Consider the following 17,852-nt stretch of genomic DNA (forward strand, 5'->3'; position numbering starts at 1 on the left):
ACTCTGAATCAACTTTGCAAAGAACATGTAAGAATCGTTTACTCCGGTAGAAACAAAACCACATTTCTAGCAAATCTAGTCATCTGTGTTAAAACAAATGAAATGAATTTGCTTTTTGCAGATCGGTTATCAGCCTTTCTGATGATTTAGTGGCAAAAACGATTGCTCGTTAGATCTCGATTGATCTCAGGGTAAAACCCGGATAACTTGGCAACAGTAAACTGTGAGTTATAGTCACACACTGAATAGAGTTTCTTTCCCGTTTGCGTTGTTTTTAAAACAACGGTTAATTTCCTGATAAATTATTTCTGTCGCTTATATGTTAAGAATTGCATGTCTTCGTGTATAACCCTGATTTTTTTTATATCCTGTTCTCAAAAGTGCAGTGAAAGAACAACTGCAAGGTGCTCGATCGCACGGAGAGCAAAACAGAAACTTTGCTATAGATTTATTGATTTATATGATTGGTGTTTTTACGCCGTACTCAAGAATGTTTCCCTTACACGACGGTGGCCAGCATTACGGTTGGAGGAAACCGGCCGGAGAGGAAGACAACATGAACTGGACCTGAACTCAGAGCAACCGCATTGGTAAGAGGCTTCTGGGTCATTGCGCCGTGCTGGCGTGCTAACCTCCTCGGAGGTCTCCTTTGCTATAGAAGGATCACCAGAAGAGTGATATCAGTAATGCAAATTATAATCATATTCTATGAATTATGAAGTACTACATTTGGTGTGATTTCAACACTAATTGGAAATACTTATTGGAAATAAGGGATTCTTTTCTCAAATTTGACGTGGCGGCCGTCACGTACATTAAAGTGGGTAAAATGGTAGCATGATCTTGACATACGTATCATTTCTAGAAACCATTCTTGGCTTTTTTGACTCATGAAAATGAGTCCTCAGTATTTTCTATATATCACATTAAGGAATCTTATCTCAATTTTACTACGAGAAAGGAATGCTGACAATTTGCCTAGCAGAAAAATGCTGAGTTTTGCGCTTACACAGTTCACCAACATGGCGGAACCTGTGGGTGTTAATGTTTTGCAAGTACTTATAAAAGGTCATTCATGCTTAAAAAGTTAATAAATTCCTCTGTATCCGAGCACAAGTATCTCTTTTATGTAGAATGTAGAAGGCATATATTTTATGGAAAATAAGAATTACCCCTCAGTGATCTACGTGACCGAGAAGGTGAGCACGCCAGGCTCTCACCAATGCGGTCACTGTGAATTCAATTCATTTGATTGGTGTCTTAGGCCGTACTCAAGAATATTTAACTTGTACAACGTCGGCCAACTTTGATGAGCGAATATGAAAACAAAAAGAATACATCCATATTAAACACAGGAAATATGAGAATGTACCAATCCCGATGAGCGTCATCTGTGTGTTGTCAATTGGAAAGAGCGAATGCGTAGATCGCTAGAAAGCTCATGGCTTCAGATTTTGAAGGTTCACCTCTACTGATCTGGCAACACAATGGGGGTAATATCTAGTTGCGGAATGTAACCTGACATGTAACTCTAATGCTATGGATAGTTTTTGGTTCGGCGAGACTCAGAACTGGTTAATTGATTATGGCGACCACTCGACTGACGTGAATTTATGCAAGGGAAAGGACCTGGTACGGTAAGACGGAGAAAGTAAGAAAGTGCAGATTTCAAAAACCCATCACAGTTCTGTAAATTTCCAAATCAGAAGTATAAAACGTGGTTGAATCACTAAGTTTGTTATGTGACCATAAAAGAGATGGTTGCTTAGTAATAACCCGCCAAAAATTCACTCACGATCAAAAACGCCAAATCTTCCTTCAACTGAGGCATCGTGTCTTTGAATTACAACATGAAGATCAAAGTTAAACAGAAGAATATCTTTACTGAATCTTTCATGTGTGTATTTCTACGTGCTGCCAAGGTTTCGTTCTGGTTAATGTATGTCTTCATATGTAAAAATAAACTTTATAATGTATATTTTTTTATTTATTTGATTGGTGTTTTACGCTTTACTCAAGAATATTTCACTTATACCACGGAGGCCAGCATTATGGTGGGAGGAAACCGGACAGAGCCCGGGGGAAACCCACGACCATCCACAGGCTGTTGACAAACCTTCCCACGTGCGGCTGGAGAGGAAGCCAGCATGAGCTGGACTTGAACTCACAGCGACTGAATTGGTGAGAGACTCCTGGGTCATTACGCTGCGCTAGCGCGTTAACCGACTGAGCCACGGAAGCCCCCTTATAATGTATAAGATTCGTCATATTTTGGCGAGTTTAAAATTCGTTTTTCGGCCATAATCTGTCAGGCATTCTTCATAGTACAGTGAAGTACGAAAATAAAATCCATCATGAAGGGATTGTCACAAAGACTCCTATCACCACTTGGTAAATTTACAGTGGTCAACAATTTACTGTGTACTCGGTTGTGGTACGGAATGGCTGTACTTGATGTACTCAGTGGTTATGTAAATGTTCTCAGAAACATATGTGTCGATTTTGTTTGGGGAAACAAGAAACATCTTGTTGAATGCAACACTTTGATGGCAGACACAAAGCCTGGAGGTATGAACCTGTCGGACATAGGTTGTGAACTCAAGGCTCTTAGGTTGAAAGTTATAGGGTGCTTTCTCAAGAACATCCTACGAAGTAATATTAAATTGTATTTTTAAGCTTTTTTTGGCAAGATGTTTTTTTCTTGAATTATGCAGTGATTTTTTCATAGTTTATTGGAAAAGCGTCCCACCATTTTTGGAGAGGTACTAATGGCTTGGAATGACCTACAAAATTGTGCTAGTGTTCCTATATCTGACAAAAAACAGGAGCTATTTCATGGATATTTTTCAATACCAGAATAAAGGTTAAGGATAAAACCAGTACCCTGATCTGTGTGTGAAGTCTGGTTTGTTTTGTCTTAGAGACTTTCTGTGCGAAGAAATTCCAGGTTATTCTTGCCGAATTCGAGTGTAAATAAGATTGCCACCGATGTTTTCCTGGAGGCGACTATAAAACGCATTGAACTGTTGTATGAAATTATGAAATCCTGTGCACCAAAAGAATGGTTAGCGTTTCTTTATAAAATTGGAGGTAGTAATATAGCCACAGACGAGCCCAGGGTATATTGTGAAGGTAAAGTAAGGTTTATTACCTTCTTCAAGACACGCGCCTTCTACAGAACTCTGAATGACCTGACATAGTTTAACTATTTTTACGATGAAAAGACCTGGAAGGACTACATGAGTATTGCGGGTAAATGCTAAGGTCGTTATTTACGTCTTCATCTGTCATGGCTGTAAATAATATAGATTTTCAATCACTTATGTTTGGACTATCTAATAAGAAAGACAATGTTAACTGTTTTTTGTTGTTTTTTGTTTTGTTTTTTCTCTGGCAAACATTGTATGCAGCCTGGTAGGGCTTGCCACGTACAAACGACGGGCTATGCTTATATACCGCGGAAAACACATTGTTTCTCTCTTCAAAGCTATGGTAGAGCAAGAAGTGAAAATGGTGCATCTGTGTTTTAGACACCGGCCGGATCGGTTCTTTGGACAATATGTCAAGATTAATCCCTATGTCAGTATAAATGACAACAATTTAAGGATTACGCTGGAATAGTTTGTTGTTTTTATTAATATAATGTACTGGTAGTTTGTATCTAGTCCTTTTCTCATTTTTAACATGTAAACGATGCAGTGACCATTGTATGTCCTGAACTTTAGTGAATTTATTTTCAAAACAAAAAAAACGAAGCCACTATGTGGAGCAGGTTCGAATCTTTCTTGCTCTCTCTCTGTTTTTCTTTTCTTTTTTTTTTTGCCAATATTACTTTTTGAGATAAGCTTTAGGCTGTCATGCATAACAATCTGATGCATTGTTATCATGAATTAGAATGAATACTTGCTAATACAAGTTATTGTATTACGTAACGTGGGTCAACGAAAGGGAAATCATACGCGAATCCTTGTTGAGAGCTATCATAACATGTCATGCGTAGCGGTAGGATGAACATTTGTAATATATGTATTTAACTGATTCGTGCATAACTGACTGCGTGTTCAGTAATTTTTCAGAAAGTTACATTTGTGGTGCAGTGATTTTTTCAACTCTCCATTGTGGGCTAAAAACTATATTTCAGTGCGACAACAGCAGTCTACCATTTTTAGATTTTATGACCTATACTTTGCTCTGTATGTTTTGAGCTTTGTATGTATTGAGCTTTGTAAGCCGCATGCTTGCCAGATAACAGGAAAATAAGAATAAAACAGAACTGAAAAAGAATTAGCCTCACGAGTGTGTCAGCAGCTGTCAATCACAGCTGTAGTCAGTTTTGCTTCTTGAGGTGCACAGTTTCTTGCACTGGGGCCGATTCCCAGCCTTATCATAACAGGCCCTTGAATGTGTATGAAAAATTGGAGTGACGCGATTTACCAAGAGACAAAAGTAGGGTGAGAAGCATCTTTATTTGATCAAGCTAGTGATGTCAGGTACCATCTGATTTGATTTACTGAGCCATTCGCCCCTTACCGGAAGCCATATTCGATTTCATTTTGTACAGTTCCGGTCACGTGACTTATCGTGAACTTGTTCCCGTGTTGGTGGCACAATTCTTACGAGTGGCATTGAATGTCTAATTGATGATGCCACAAAAGCACTGGTAAAGATCACTTGGATGGCGTTAAAAGGAGCTAGTACAAGATTCCTACTGTCCTCTCGTGGAAAAGAAAATGGTTAGCAACGATACCCAGGTCGAAGTGGGTTCCAAATGCTTGGTATCGGATGTGTTCGGATCCTTTTGAAGAACGTAGCTTCTAAAGTCAGCAATGATGAAACACAGGGTTTTCAGTAACGTTTCCAATGATGTCTAATGAATTGCAATTAACATAACTTAACTTTTTACTTAGTTCTGGTTAATCCATGGTGCTAAGGCGTGTGTAAATTTCTACTATTTATTATATGGACTGTTGATATAAAACCCTGATTGAGGTGTGACCATTTGCCAGCTATTGCACTGTCGTCGATGCTATGGTTATACGCTCTGTTCTGTACATCTTTAATTATACTATACGTGTGGATGTCATACGTTACTAAAGACTGTGGAGTTACTTTGATTGTCGGCTTAAAAGTGTAAGTAAAATCTAAGTGTCAGGGTGACTTAATTTACTGTGTATAGTTCATATGGCTATTACATGAGGCACATCCCATACTAGACCAAAAGTTTATAACTAGAACTTTTTTCTGATAGCCCTCACGTCATGGTCTTCAGCGGCAGTATGCTGTTAGGCCTGTTAGTCTGCTCGCTCTGGGTAACTTGTTTGGAATAAACAACTCACTTCCGACAAAAAACTATACACAAACACATAGGTAGGCCTACTGGGTGATTGTATGTTAAATGTGATGAGAACGCAGCATTTTGAGTAATTCTAGATTGTTGACGTCTAATAAATTACAGTTAACACCAATGCATTTCTTTTACGTAAATCTGGTTAAGCCATGATACTAGATTGCTTCTATTTCTGCATTTACTGGAACATTTAGAACAAAGGAACATGGTCAAGAGGGCGTGTTTCACTGCTTACGTGTCACCATTTGCCAGCCATCACACTGCCATCACAGCTCTAGTCTTACTCTCTAAGCTAGACGTCTTGAACAATATTGTATTCCTGTATATATCAGGATATTATAAAAAGTGGATTTTAAATGTAAAATATAAATCTATTGGCCCTAATACTACGGTAAAATATTCATAAACATTTAACAGGTTATATAATTGCTTTCAGGTGGAACAAACAGGCAACCAGGCACACGGGGATTGATTAAATCAATTTTTCCAGGAACGGACACAAATGTCGTCAGGAGAACCACACAGATATCAGAGAGCGCATTCAGAAGTGGTTATAAATAAACAGAATACAAAGGCCCCAGTCAAAATATACTATCCAAAAAAAGAAACGCATAACCCGGTTTTTTGCGGTGGTGATGCAGTCTTTTCAATTATGCATAACTAAATAAGAATTGCTATTCTGCAAATATTTTTTTTACACAGATTAAGGAAGGGTCCATATCTAGACAACAAGGCCATCAACTTGAGGTAAAACACTCACAATGAGTCTCCCACTTGAGTGGAATGTCAGTATCTGTTGTGACCACCACGGGCACGAATAACAGTTCTGACACGCCTTGTCATGGACTGGATGAGACGCTGGATAGAGGCCTGGGGAATGTTCTGCCAGTCCTCCTGCAAACATGCAACTTGCTCTTGAAGCGTTTGGGGTTGAGGTTGACGTTGGCGTAGACGTCGATCAAGTTCATCCCACAGATGCTCAATTGGGTTAAGATCCGAGGAACGGGACGGCCAGGGTAGCACATTTACATTGTTTTCGGCGAGGAAGTCCCTTGTGACACGTGCCGTGTGCGGTCTGGCGTTGTCCTGCTGGAACAACTCCCGCTGAACGTCAATGACAGGTAAGAGGTGTGGCTGCAGGATGGTGTCTCGGTAGCGTACGGCCGTAAGATTTCTCTGAACGTGGACAAGATTTGTACGACCAGTATACGATATTGCTGCCCACATCATCACACTCCCTCCACCAAATCTGTCCACTTGGCGTACGCAGTTAGGGGCATAACGTTCGTGAGCACGTCTGTAAACCCGTTTTCTATCATTACGTCTCTGCAATAGGAATCTGGACTCATCACTGAACCAAATGCGTCGCCAGTTGCGTAGATTCCATGCAGTCACGTTGTTACACTATCGGAGGCGATTGGAGCGATGGTGAGGACGCAGCACGATCCCAACATAGGGCCTCCTGGCTCTCAGTCCATGTTCCCTCAGCCTGTTCCGCACTGTCTGACCTGATATCCTCCTCAGTCCCGGTATGCTGGCTGCTGTAATTTCAGCTGTAGCACAACTGTCACGCGAATGGAGGACCCTTATGTAGCGATCTTGGGCTGCTGTAGTGACACTTGGTCGACCTGAACGCCGACGGTCATTTGTTGTCCCAGTATTGATGTAGCGGGCAGCAAGCCGTGAAATTGTGCTCTGGCTGACGTGTAGGCCCCTAGAAATGGAGGATTGGGACTTTCCAGCTTGAAGTCTTCCAATGCCAATATTTCTTGTGACAGTGTCAAGACGTGGCATGTTGAATCAGCTTGAAAACACCACTTGAAAGACGCCGATTTCCGGCGCGAAGTTGCGGTTTTATAGTCACACACTGCATGCTTTCCATGCGTATGTTCGGCGTGTAAGGCTGCACGTGATGCAGTGTGGTGCTGTATTTTTTACTTCTTCCAAAAGCGGCCTCCAAACTCAACATTTTCAACCAAGAAATGTTTTGAGGAATAAAATGTGTGCTAACTGTGACTATTAACAATATTAAAACACATTTTGCTCATGAAATGAAGACAAAATGTATTTATTTCATTTTAAAATAAAACAAAACACCTATGCGTTTCTTTTTTTGGATAGTATACATGGTCATGTTCCTGTGTCAAATGCTTTTTGGCAAAGAACAGATCATGATTATGTAGTTACAAGGACAGATACTGAGCTGTCTACAACTAGCTCAGGATGTCATTTGTAACCACTTCTGATCGATTTATCAATCTTGCCACGGATCAATCAGTATGGTAGGCACTTCCATTGCAAAGTAAGTATTGGTGGCTTCTAGTTCATTGTGGAAATTTCATTGCTTTCTTGCAATTTTGCAATCCATAAGACCATTAAAGCACTCTTCAACTGGAAAACAAAATTTCAACAAAGATCAGTCTCACCTTAGATTTTTTAAGAGCGCATCATACAAAACAATGTGAACATACCACATGTTGGACAGACCTGCTGAGCCGTCCTCGACAGAGATCTAAGACCAAATGTTTACCAGCTGTGCCTATCTCTGTTATTTCAAACTACCCATCATTCGACCAAGGAAACAAATTATTTGGAATGAAGAATGAGCATGTAAATGTGTATACCACAAATCAGCAACAACAGGACTGGTGTCATTGGGTATCAAACTTTTGCCATCTGTGTTTGTTCGCCCAATTGGATTACTTTTAGAAACCCTTGTCATGGAATGAAATGGACTGGCGTTCAGGTGCTTGAAACACGTGTTTTATTCTATTCTTTTTTGTTTTCCCTCTATTTTATGGAGGGAATTTTACAGTAAAAAAAAAACGGTTGATTTACCCTCTTCAGATAAGGGTATCATAAAGTCTGTGCATTTGCTTACATTAGGCTCTGTACCTGTGGGCTAGATAGAAGTGCTAGGGATCTGTACATCTGCACTGAGTAGTTGCTGTTCACCATTTACAACCCACTAAGTACGCTATCTGCACATTTCATGACAAGATCTTCAGTGAAATTTCAATTGGTAACCTGTACCACATATTCAGTGATTCAGTTCTCATTTCAAAAAGAATTCTAAATTTTGCTTTCTACATGTACCGTTCAATGAAATGGTAGACTTAAAGGGGTTCATTTAAGTCTCTGTCTGTCATGGCTATGAATGATTCGGATTTTGTAGCATTTCTTATGTTTGGGCTATCTAATAAGAAAGACAGTATTAACTTTTTTAGTCAGAAATTTAAATGCAAACAAGACAGTTGACCGTATTTGGGGGGTGTGGGAACAGTAACAAACATTTTTGAAAACAGTTTTGAAGAATGAGAACATATGGTAACGTTGATCCTAGATTACTCAATTTAAGCAATCTGACAGCAGCGGGTACACGGAAGAATAGAATAACCCGTATTCAACATCCATGAAAATCTGGCGAGTGCCGCAGAACTTTCATTTTCCAAGCAGGAGTAACAATTGTGGAAAGGCGTGTTAATTTACGTGCACACTGAACTTGTTGATCTGACAGAAGTGTACTCAATAGTTATGGGCTGATGTCAGAATATAAATCCTCCATCGTCCTTCTATGTGTGTTTACAAATTACCTGATGAATGTTAAACATATACATGTGAGTATAAATATCGGCAATAATGATGACCCATGCTTTTTCGGTTTATTTGGTTACTAATTGAGTAAAAAAAACAATCTGAAAAACAAATCTGAATCTTTGTTTCATGAAAAGACTCCTTGGTGATTTCACCGGTCTCACTGATCTTGTTTTATGGGTATAAATTTTAAAGACGAAGTTTTTTGCTTTGTATTAAGCACTTACAACAGTCATCGTTGTCATGATAGGATTGGATTAATACAGTATTTTTGAATTTCCGTAATACAATTTTCGTCTTAAAATTTTAAAACACTAAGGCATTTCAACCCCAAGGCACCCTCTTAAGGTGAAATGCTGAGGTTAATTTTTGGTTTAAGTACTGGTTCGGTGAGAAATATACGAACCATTACATGGTTTACCGATTATCATTAGTTTTTATCAAAAATTAGGAAGATGAAGTACTTAATAAAGTGAGGAAGTTGAGGCCTAAGGTGACAAAGTATTTGAGTCTGCACAATGATTATGTGGGACCTCCACGACCGAGGTGGTTGACGTGCCAGCGTGGCCCAATGACCCAGGTGTCTCTCACCAATGCGGTCGCTGTCATTCTGGCTACCTTTCACGTTGTACATAGGAAGGTCTTCAGCAATCTGCTGATAATCGTAGGTGTCCTCCACGCTCTGACTGGTTTCCTCTCATCATAATGCTGGCCGCTGTTGTATAAGTGTAAATACCTACGAGTACGAAAAACACCAATCAAATAAACAAAAAATAATAATGCCGTCTGCCATGATCAAGTGGTAAACATGCTAACGCATCACACTAGCTCCAGAACCTCCCACCAATGTGGTGTGTTCAATTCAAGCTCATGCCAGCTTTCTCTCTGTTTCTGTGGGTCTGATGTCAACCTGCAGATTGTCCTGTATTACCCCTGGGCTCTGTCCGTCCAACGGCATACCATAATATGAACCGCCAATAAATTGTCAATGCATTTCATTATTTTGGACACAACCAATCCACTTTGCGATCTGCCTTATCATCAAAACCATGAAACACATTTTCACGGGAAAGTACAACAAACAGTGGCGTCTGCAATCTCAGCTTGAATATACTCTGGTTCTATCAACAGTCGCCAACAGGCAAAGCAATGAACAACCTGATTTGTCTCCAAGTTTACATGTAGAAGTCAGTATAATACCTAGCTGTTCTCGCAAGGCACGCTGACAAGGGATGTGGATGGCCGAGTTAAGGTGGATTTCTCTTTTTAATCAGTTTGGGTAAAATACGCTCTTTGAAAAAACGCACGAGTTTAGACATGAACTTTGCGATAATAAATGGTCAAAAGTCACAGATGTTACTCCTATTCCCATGTGGCGCTTACCACAAAATCACAACTACCCAGTCTGGTGACTGCCAGGGCACAATGTACGAGAGTCAGATACCCTTCACACGAGTTTTTGAGCACCACACAACCGTCTGAAGACATCTGCATTACAGACTTCTTACGAGTTCAGACAAATGTTTGTCACGATGCGAGTAAGGACATTTAATTTCAACCAGACGTCGCGGGTGGCGATCACAGGATGCTATGCCACCCGGTCTTGCGAATAGGAAACTATATGTTGTATGGACAAAAAGATCAGTGATACCGACTCTACGGAATCTTCACAAACTTTTATTCAAAAAGAAAATTAAGACAGCAATTAACTAAAACTAATATTTATCGAAACGGAAGATCTCTTGAAACTTCGGTAAAAATGGGTGCAAAGTATTGGTAACAACAGGTGACAAAAGGTTAATGATTTAATAATATGGAAATGTTGCATGACCTTGTGTAAGCCGTGCCCAACACTATTTAACCTCTATGATACTTTGGCTCACTCGGCCTTGGACCGCGGGCTTCTGTGAATGAAGATTAAACTCCCTTGTTATTCCTGCTATATTCAAATCTGAATGAAATGTGTCATGCTCCTCTCATACCGTTGGGAACTGCCCAGGCATACATTATTTTTGTACAACTTGAGTCATCTGGAAACAGTTTTTGACCAGAAGCAATAAGGTCTGCGACGAAGAAGAGTGCAGCACCCATGTGACCACAGTGTACCTGGAGAAAAACTACATACGAAAATGTCATTAACGGGACTAATGAATTATGCTTCAATTCATCTGAGTTTTTAATCTAGAAAGCAAATTTTGCATACCATGGTATGCATTTTTGGTCAGCTTTTTTATTTTTGGACGCGTTCATTTACATTTGATGTTTAACGAAGTACGTAACATTATTCCAGTTATATTCTGGTGTGTCGGCTATTGGTAGAAATATTTCAAATATTGAAATATTGCATTCAATGAGTTCAAATTTATAAAACATGTTCCCATAATACAACATGACAAATCATTCCAGAAAAAAGCACTTTCTACATGCACCATTTAAAAATAAAATGAAACCACAAATTGCCATAATAAGGGTGAAAGAGAAAGCAGATACACACCCACCTTCGCTGGATTTAAAGACAATCAGACTGGTATACCTTATCTGAAATATATTTGTACCAAGAATGAAACGGTTTCCCTCGCGCAGACTTCACAAGAGGGATAGTTTCAATTTTGACATTGTAAACTATCCTTACCTGGAAAGCAATATACCAAAGGGTCCAGCATATGGCGTGTACATATCTGGTCTTGTAGCATTTGTCAGCTCCTGCGTGTTGTATGACAATTTCAGTCAACGGCACAAGTCATTACTGCAAAAACTAGTGTGTTAAGGTTATTCCATCAAACATTTTCACTCCAAGTTTTACAATGAGCATAATTCTCTTGTACGTAAATATAAACAGAGTGTTCAGAATCTCAGGTGCACTGCTTCATTAGTGTGTCTAATTCCGCTTAACCCGGGGCTAGGGACTTTATATTCATCGTGTTGAATTAGATGGCCACGTTGGATTTATAAACAGTTGCAATCAATGCGCAACTATGATACATATTTTGTCATCGACAACTTATATTCTAGCAAGGTACACAATTTGAATACTTATTTCACTCAGTCACCTAGAACATATCTTGCAAATATATCTTGGAAATATCGTATTTCCAACATCCTTGAAAACTGTTGATTACTTCTCTTTGCATGATTCTGTCCTATTTTCGTACTTCATATACTTTCTTACTTCTGTGATGGTTTGTGATGGGAATTGGCGTTGCGATTATTGACATGGAACGTCATTATTGGTTGACAGCTGGAGTACGAATGTCTGTTCTCTTTTTAAATTCAAACGACACCAAAGATAAAGGCCTATTTTTGACTTGGAAGTACATGTGGATCAAAATAAATAGAAAACCAGCATCCAGGTATCATTATTCAGTCTGGGAATAAGTATAAAATTACAAAATAAATTGTCACAATTGATCACTGTAGTATTACTATTGAGGCTTACAGTACCTTTGCTTTTCTCCGTCCCATGCCCTCTTGTTCTCAACTTTCGTGATGACTTAGCTATACTTTGCCCAGATGATAGTTATGTTCCTCAAGACCCTTGACCAAGGCCTTGATCGCACTTGGTTCCCAAATGATCTTCTTGGAAAACGACTGCTTCTCTTCGCATGATTCCGTCGTACTTTCGGACTTTGTATACTTTCGTGGTTCTTTGGTGTTTTTTGTTATACGTCGTTTTGGGAATTGGCCTTGCGATTATTGTCCTGGAACGTCCTTATTGGTTGACGGCCGGTATACGAATGCCTGTTTGGACGCATAGATTCTTTTCCTCTTAACAACAATAATGCTTATTGTCATGATCAGTATTTTACTTCAACTTCAAGACACAAAAAGTCACATCCCATATTACCTAGCAATAATAATCAGCTGACTTATTTTCAGATCACAACACAATGTAACTAATTTCTCGAGTCCTAAAAAATAATACCACATACCACAGATACACGATACAGTGGTATTAATGGAGTAGATAATTGGCACGGTTAACAAGCAGAAGGCAAGCATAAAGATCAAATCTGATATGTCATTGCACGACTCCTTGAAAACCTTTTCGTTCTTCGTCTGAACAGTCCCGAGAAAACGGATCATGCTAGAAGAACAAATAAGTGTTAATTCACAAAATGCAGGGATACAACTAGCCACTTACCTCGACGACTTGTCTTATCTCCTGCATCTGTGAATAATTGAACACATTCTTTCGTATGTACCGCCATTTTCTCTTTCATTCAACTCCTGGTTCATAGCACCCGGCTGCCACGCAAACCACTAGTCCACTGAAGTCATTCAGTGTGTTTTCACATCAGTCACATTGTCAAAATTTTTTCACTTCTGAGGTGTGCAGTTTGAACCTCGCTCAGATTTGTTAAAGACATAAACTAAATGTACAACAGCGGTCATTTATATCAACTATTTAGACGTCAATTTAAAGACGAGTCTTACACTTTTCCTTCCATATCCTTCAACCTTCAGCCTAGGATCCCTGGTTGTTTAATGTTATAGTCCAGGACCCTTGTTACCTCCCCTGTTCTAAGAGCATTGTCACAATCTACTATTAGTTTTCCATTTACATACATGTTACGTGGCTCAGTTGGTTAGCTCGCTAGCGCAACCTGATGACCCAGCAGTCTCTCACCAATGCGATCGCTGTGAGTTCAAGTCCAGCTCATGTTGGCTTCCTCTCCGGCCGTAAGTGGGAAAGTCTGGCAGCCACCTGCGGATGGCCGTGGGTTTCCTCCGGGCTCTGCCCGGTTTTCTCCAACCGCTGGCCGCTGTCGTATAAGTGAAATACTCTTGAGTACGGCGTAAAACACCAATCATACAAACCAACAAACAAACATACATGTTAACAATTGGCCTCACAGCACTGTCCCTATATTTCCAAATTCCGGGCCTGATAATCCTGGTTCCCAGTGATAATTCCAGTCAAATTCCTATTAGGGATTGGCCGATGAAAGTTTTCACATAATTAGCAAACAGTTGATAGGGATCAAACCCACCCAGTTAGGACACCGGTAAAACATGACTTTTCACAATTAGAATGAAAGTATTTTTATACCTACAATGAAACTTTGAGAATGAAGAGAAAATGTATCTCAAAGCTGCAGGGGATAATATACCGGACCCCAAAGAATTTATGGTAAATTGTAGCCTGACAGGTCCGCAAGTCTTGCTTGACATTAAAGTCATTTGACCATAGAATAGTCCCACATGATTTAAAAGCAGTGGATAAGTAACAGACAAATTCAAACAAAGACAAATTAAAGCAAAGACAATAAATTAGTGACATATTGTCCAAGTGTACTCCAGCCCACTTACCTCCCTTTTAACGCTCAAAATTCATTGTGAATTCCAAACTTAAGGCCGTCATAACTTCCCAATCACTAAGATATCTTCATTCAGAATAACGTTCGAGAAGCAGTTCTATAGCTTGTAAGAAAAAGTTAAGAGTTTTCATCATTATTACACAGTATAATCTCATTCCTTTCATCATTTTGCCAATTTTCACATGTCATTTTACACGAACTCCAAATCGGGTTAGTACTGCAAGAAAGGCAGTTTAGAGGAATTTCGGTGGCTGAAAAATGGGAATAAAATAAGGAAAAGCGCAATTAGTATACACCAATTCCTGTTTGTTGGTGGAAATGCATAACCATGGTTTCTTGACGAAATTTTGTACATTGTCTGGGTTTATGGAGTCAGTAACAGCAAAAAGACGGCCTTGATAATTGCAAAACAATGAAAACCATCCTCATATTCCAGTGCACACTCTAAAGACTGATCATGAGCGACACACCATTGACACAGGGTCAGGCTCAATTATTCCACCCCCTAAACCACTACTCTTAACCTCTATCAACAGGCCTCCCAGTTACTGGCCATCACCAATGTCGGCCATTCGGCAGTGTACCACTCAACCCGTCGCTAATCACATGAATAAAACACATTACAGTTATTGTTATACAGCTTCTAAAGTGTGGAAGAAAAGTTGATGTAAGCAAGGTTGTTCTCTGAATGCCAGACCAGCTATAGCAATAAGAAGTGACAGACAGTTCCAAACTGGGAATACATGACCCCCAAACCATCAGGTCGTATGTCTACAAAGAAATGGATTGAGAAATGTCCATCCAAGTAATTACAGCCAGTGCTGAACGCATCGGGATGATACTAAATGACACCGAGAAAAATGGGTACCTGTAACAAAGCATCTATCAACACAATCTGTTGTAATACAACATAGTCGAGGGCAAGGGCCAGAATGAGTAGACAAGCAGACTGTACAGCATCTCAGGTGATTTCCACAAGCTGTGACATGGGGCAGACACTAAAGGGTAATCTTGGGCTGTAGAGCTTGTTGGTTAACTCTGTTAACTCTTTTAACGCTCATAATTCATTGTTAAATCCAAACTTAAGACCGTCATAACTTCACAATCACTAAGATATCTTCATTTAGAAAAACGTTCGAGAATAAGCTCTACAGCCTGTAAGAAACAATAAGAGTTTTCATCATTATTACACAGTATAATCACAGTCCTTTCATCATTTTTCACGTGTCATTTTCACATGTCATTTTCACACGAAATCCACCCAAATCGGGTAAGTACTGCAGGAAAGGCAGTGTAGAGGGTTTTCGGTTCCTGGAAAATGGGAATAAAATAAGGAAAAGCGCAATTAGTACACACCAATTTCCATTTTGTTGGTGGAAATGCATAACCATGGTTTCTTGACAAAATTATGTACATTGTTTGGGTTTATGGAGTCCGTAACACCACAAAGATGGCCTTGAGGATTGCAAAACGATGAAAACCATCCTCATAGTCTAGTGCACACTCTAAACACTGATCATGAGCGACACACCATTGACACAGGGTCAGGCTCAATTATTCCATCCCCTAAACCACTACTACTAAAAGTTGATGTAAGCACGGTTGTTCTCTGAATGTCACACCAACTAGAGCAATAAGAAGTCACACAGGGTTCCAAACTGGGAATACATGACCCCAAAACCATCAGGTCGTATGTCTATCATCAAGCAGATAACAGACTTAACAAAGGAATGGATTGAGAAATGTCCAACCAAGTAATTACAGCCAGTGCTGAACGCATCGGGATGATACTAAATGACACCGAGAAAAATGGGTACCTGTAACAAAGCATCTATCAACACAATCTGTTGTAATACAACATAGTCGAGGGCAAGGGCCAGAATGAGTAGGCACGCAGACTGTACAGTATCTCAGGTGATTTCCACAAGTTGTGACATAGGAGAGACACTAAAGGATAACCTCGGGCTGCAGAGCTTGTTGGTTAACTCTGTGATGGTAGCCCGAAACGAGAAGTCAGCTACTTGCTTAGAAAAAGCTGGGAGTCCCATTGGCCTTCAGCTTTTAATAATGAATCTAGCAGGCCCCGTTCTGTTCGATTGGTTACACATCAGGAGGAGTAACACTGCAACCTTCAGAAAGGGGTGAACAACAGCTACAAAAACTGTCACGTTTTTGGCAAACCCTATGGCAAACGATATGTACAATTTCCAGACCATAAGCCTATAAGTTCAAACAACATCGTAATAATCTCTGATGTTTGTTCTTAAACCTGTCTAAGAACACCAAAGGGCTGTGATCAGTATGCACCTGGAGTAAAAGAGCTCCTACTAAGATGGCGCTAACGTCCACTGCAATTTTAAAAAGACGGCTAAAATTTGCAGCTTTCAGAATAAGAGGGTTAGATAAAATGGCCTTTATCCTATCAAACGCCAACTGACAACTATCCGTCCATACAAACTTGACATTCTCTTTAAGTGGCTATGTGTCAATGGAGCAGCAACATCACTGAAATTGGGTACAAGTTTGCGGTAAAAACCACACACCCCAAGCACTTTAAGAATGTCTTTCTTACATGTAGGCACTAGTAAATCCAGTATGGCTTGGACTTTAGCTGAGCGGGAGACTACCTGTCCACCGCCAACCTCATGATTAAGGTATGTCACTTGTCCTTTGGCAAATTCTGTCCTCTTGAGATCAATCACTAAACCTCATGAAGACAATCTAGAAAATATTTTCTCCGGATGTTTACAATGGTCTCCCCACATGCCAGTCACAATAAGAATGCCATCTATATAGGCTGCAGAGAAGTCCAGCTCTTCTACAATCATAATAACAACTACTGATAAATTCCTGATAGAGGTTAAGCTATGAAACTTTTCAAAAAATTAACAAACAACTGATCAAACTGGTCAAACCCACGCAGTCAGAGGCCGGTAAATCAAGATTTTTTCACTACATTTGCCTGAGAAACACACAAATTTATACCAAAAAATAAATCTTTGAAGCCTCTGCTGTAGAATGAGACCACTTTACAAGCAGAAAACACAAAAAAGGTAGCTCAAAGCAAAAGAAAATATATCTAAATACCAGGGCCGAGTAGAGAATAGCTGGTGTGCTAATAATGTAGTTAATATCGTTTACTTTCTTTACCACCTGATGTGGTCCACCAAACTTGGCCTTAAGCGGTTCCTGAGATAGGGGCAACAAAACTAGAACCTGATCCCCACGAGAAAAACTTCTTGGCCTAGCCTTCTTGTAATATCATTTCATTTTTTTTAGTTTCATTTTCTCCTGAGAGGTCTTCAAATTAGCATGAGCTATCTCCCAAGCTCTATATAACCTGTTCCGAAACTGGGAAACATACCCTAATAAATTTCCTTCTGTTTCCTGACGAAGATACCCTCCTTCATCTAAGCTAAAGGACCTCCTACCTCATGACCATACACCAAATCAAATGGTCTAAACCCTGTGGTCTCATTGGGAGTATCCCCAGTGAAAAACAATACAAATGGAATCCCTTTGTCCCAATCTTCATGGCGTTCTATACAATATGCTCGTAGAGCACTCTTCGAGGTTTGGTGGTATCTTTCCAG

This window comes from Liolophura sinensis, chromosome 13, assembly GCF_032854445.1.
Source record: "Liolophura sinensis isolate JHLJ2023 chromosome 13, CUHK_Ljap_v2, whole genome shotgun sequence".
NCBI classification, from domain to species: domain Eukaryota; kingdom Metazoa; phylum Mollusca; class Polyplacophora; order Chitonida; family Chitonidae; genus Liolophura; species Liolophura sinensis.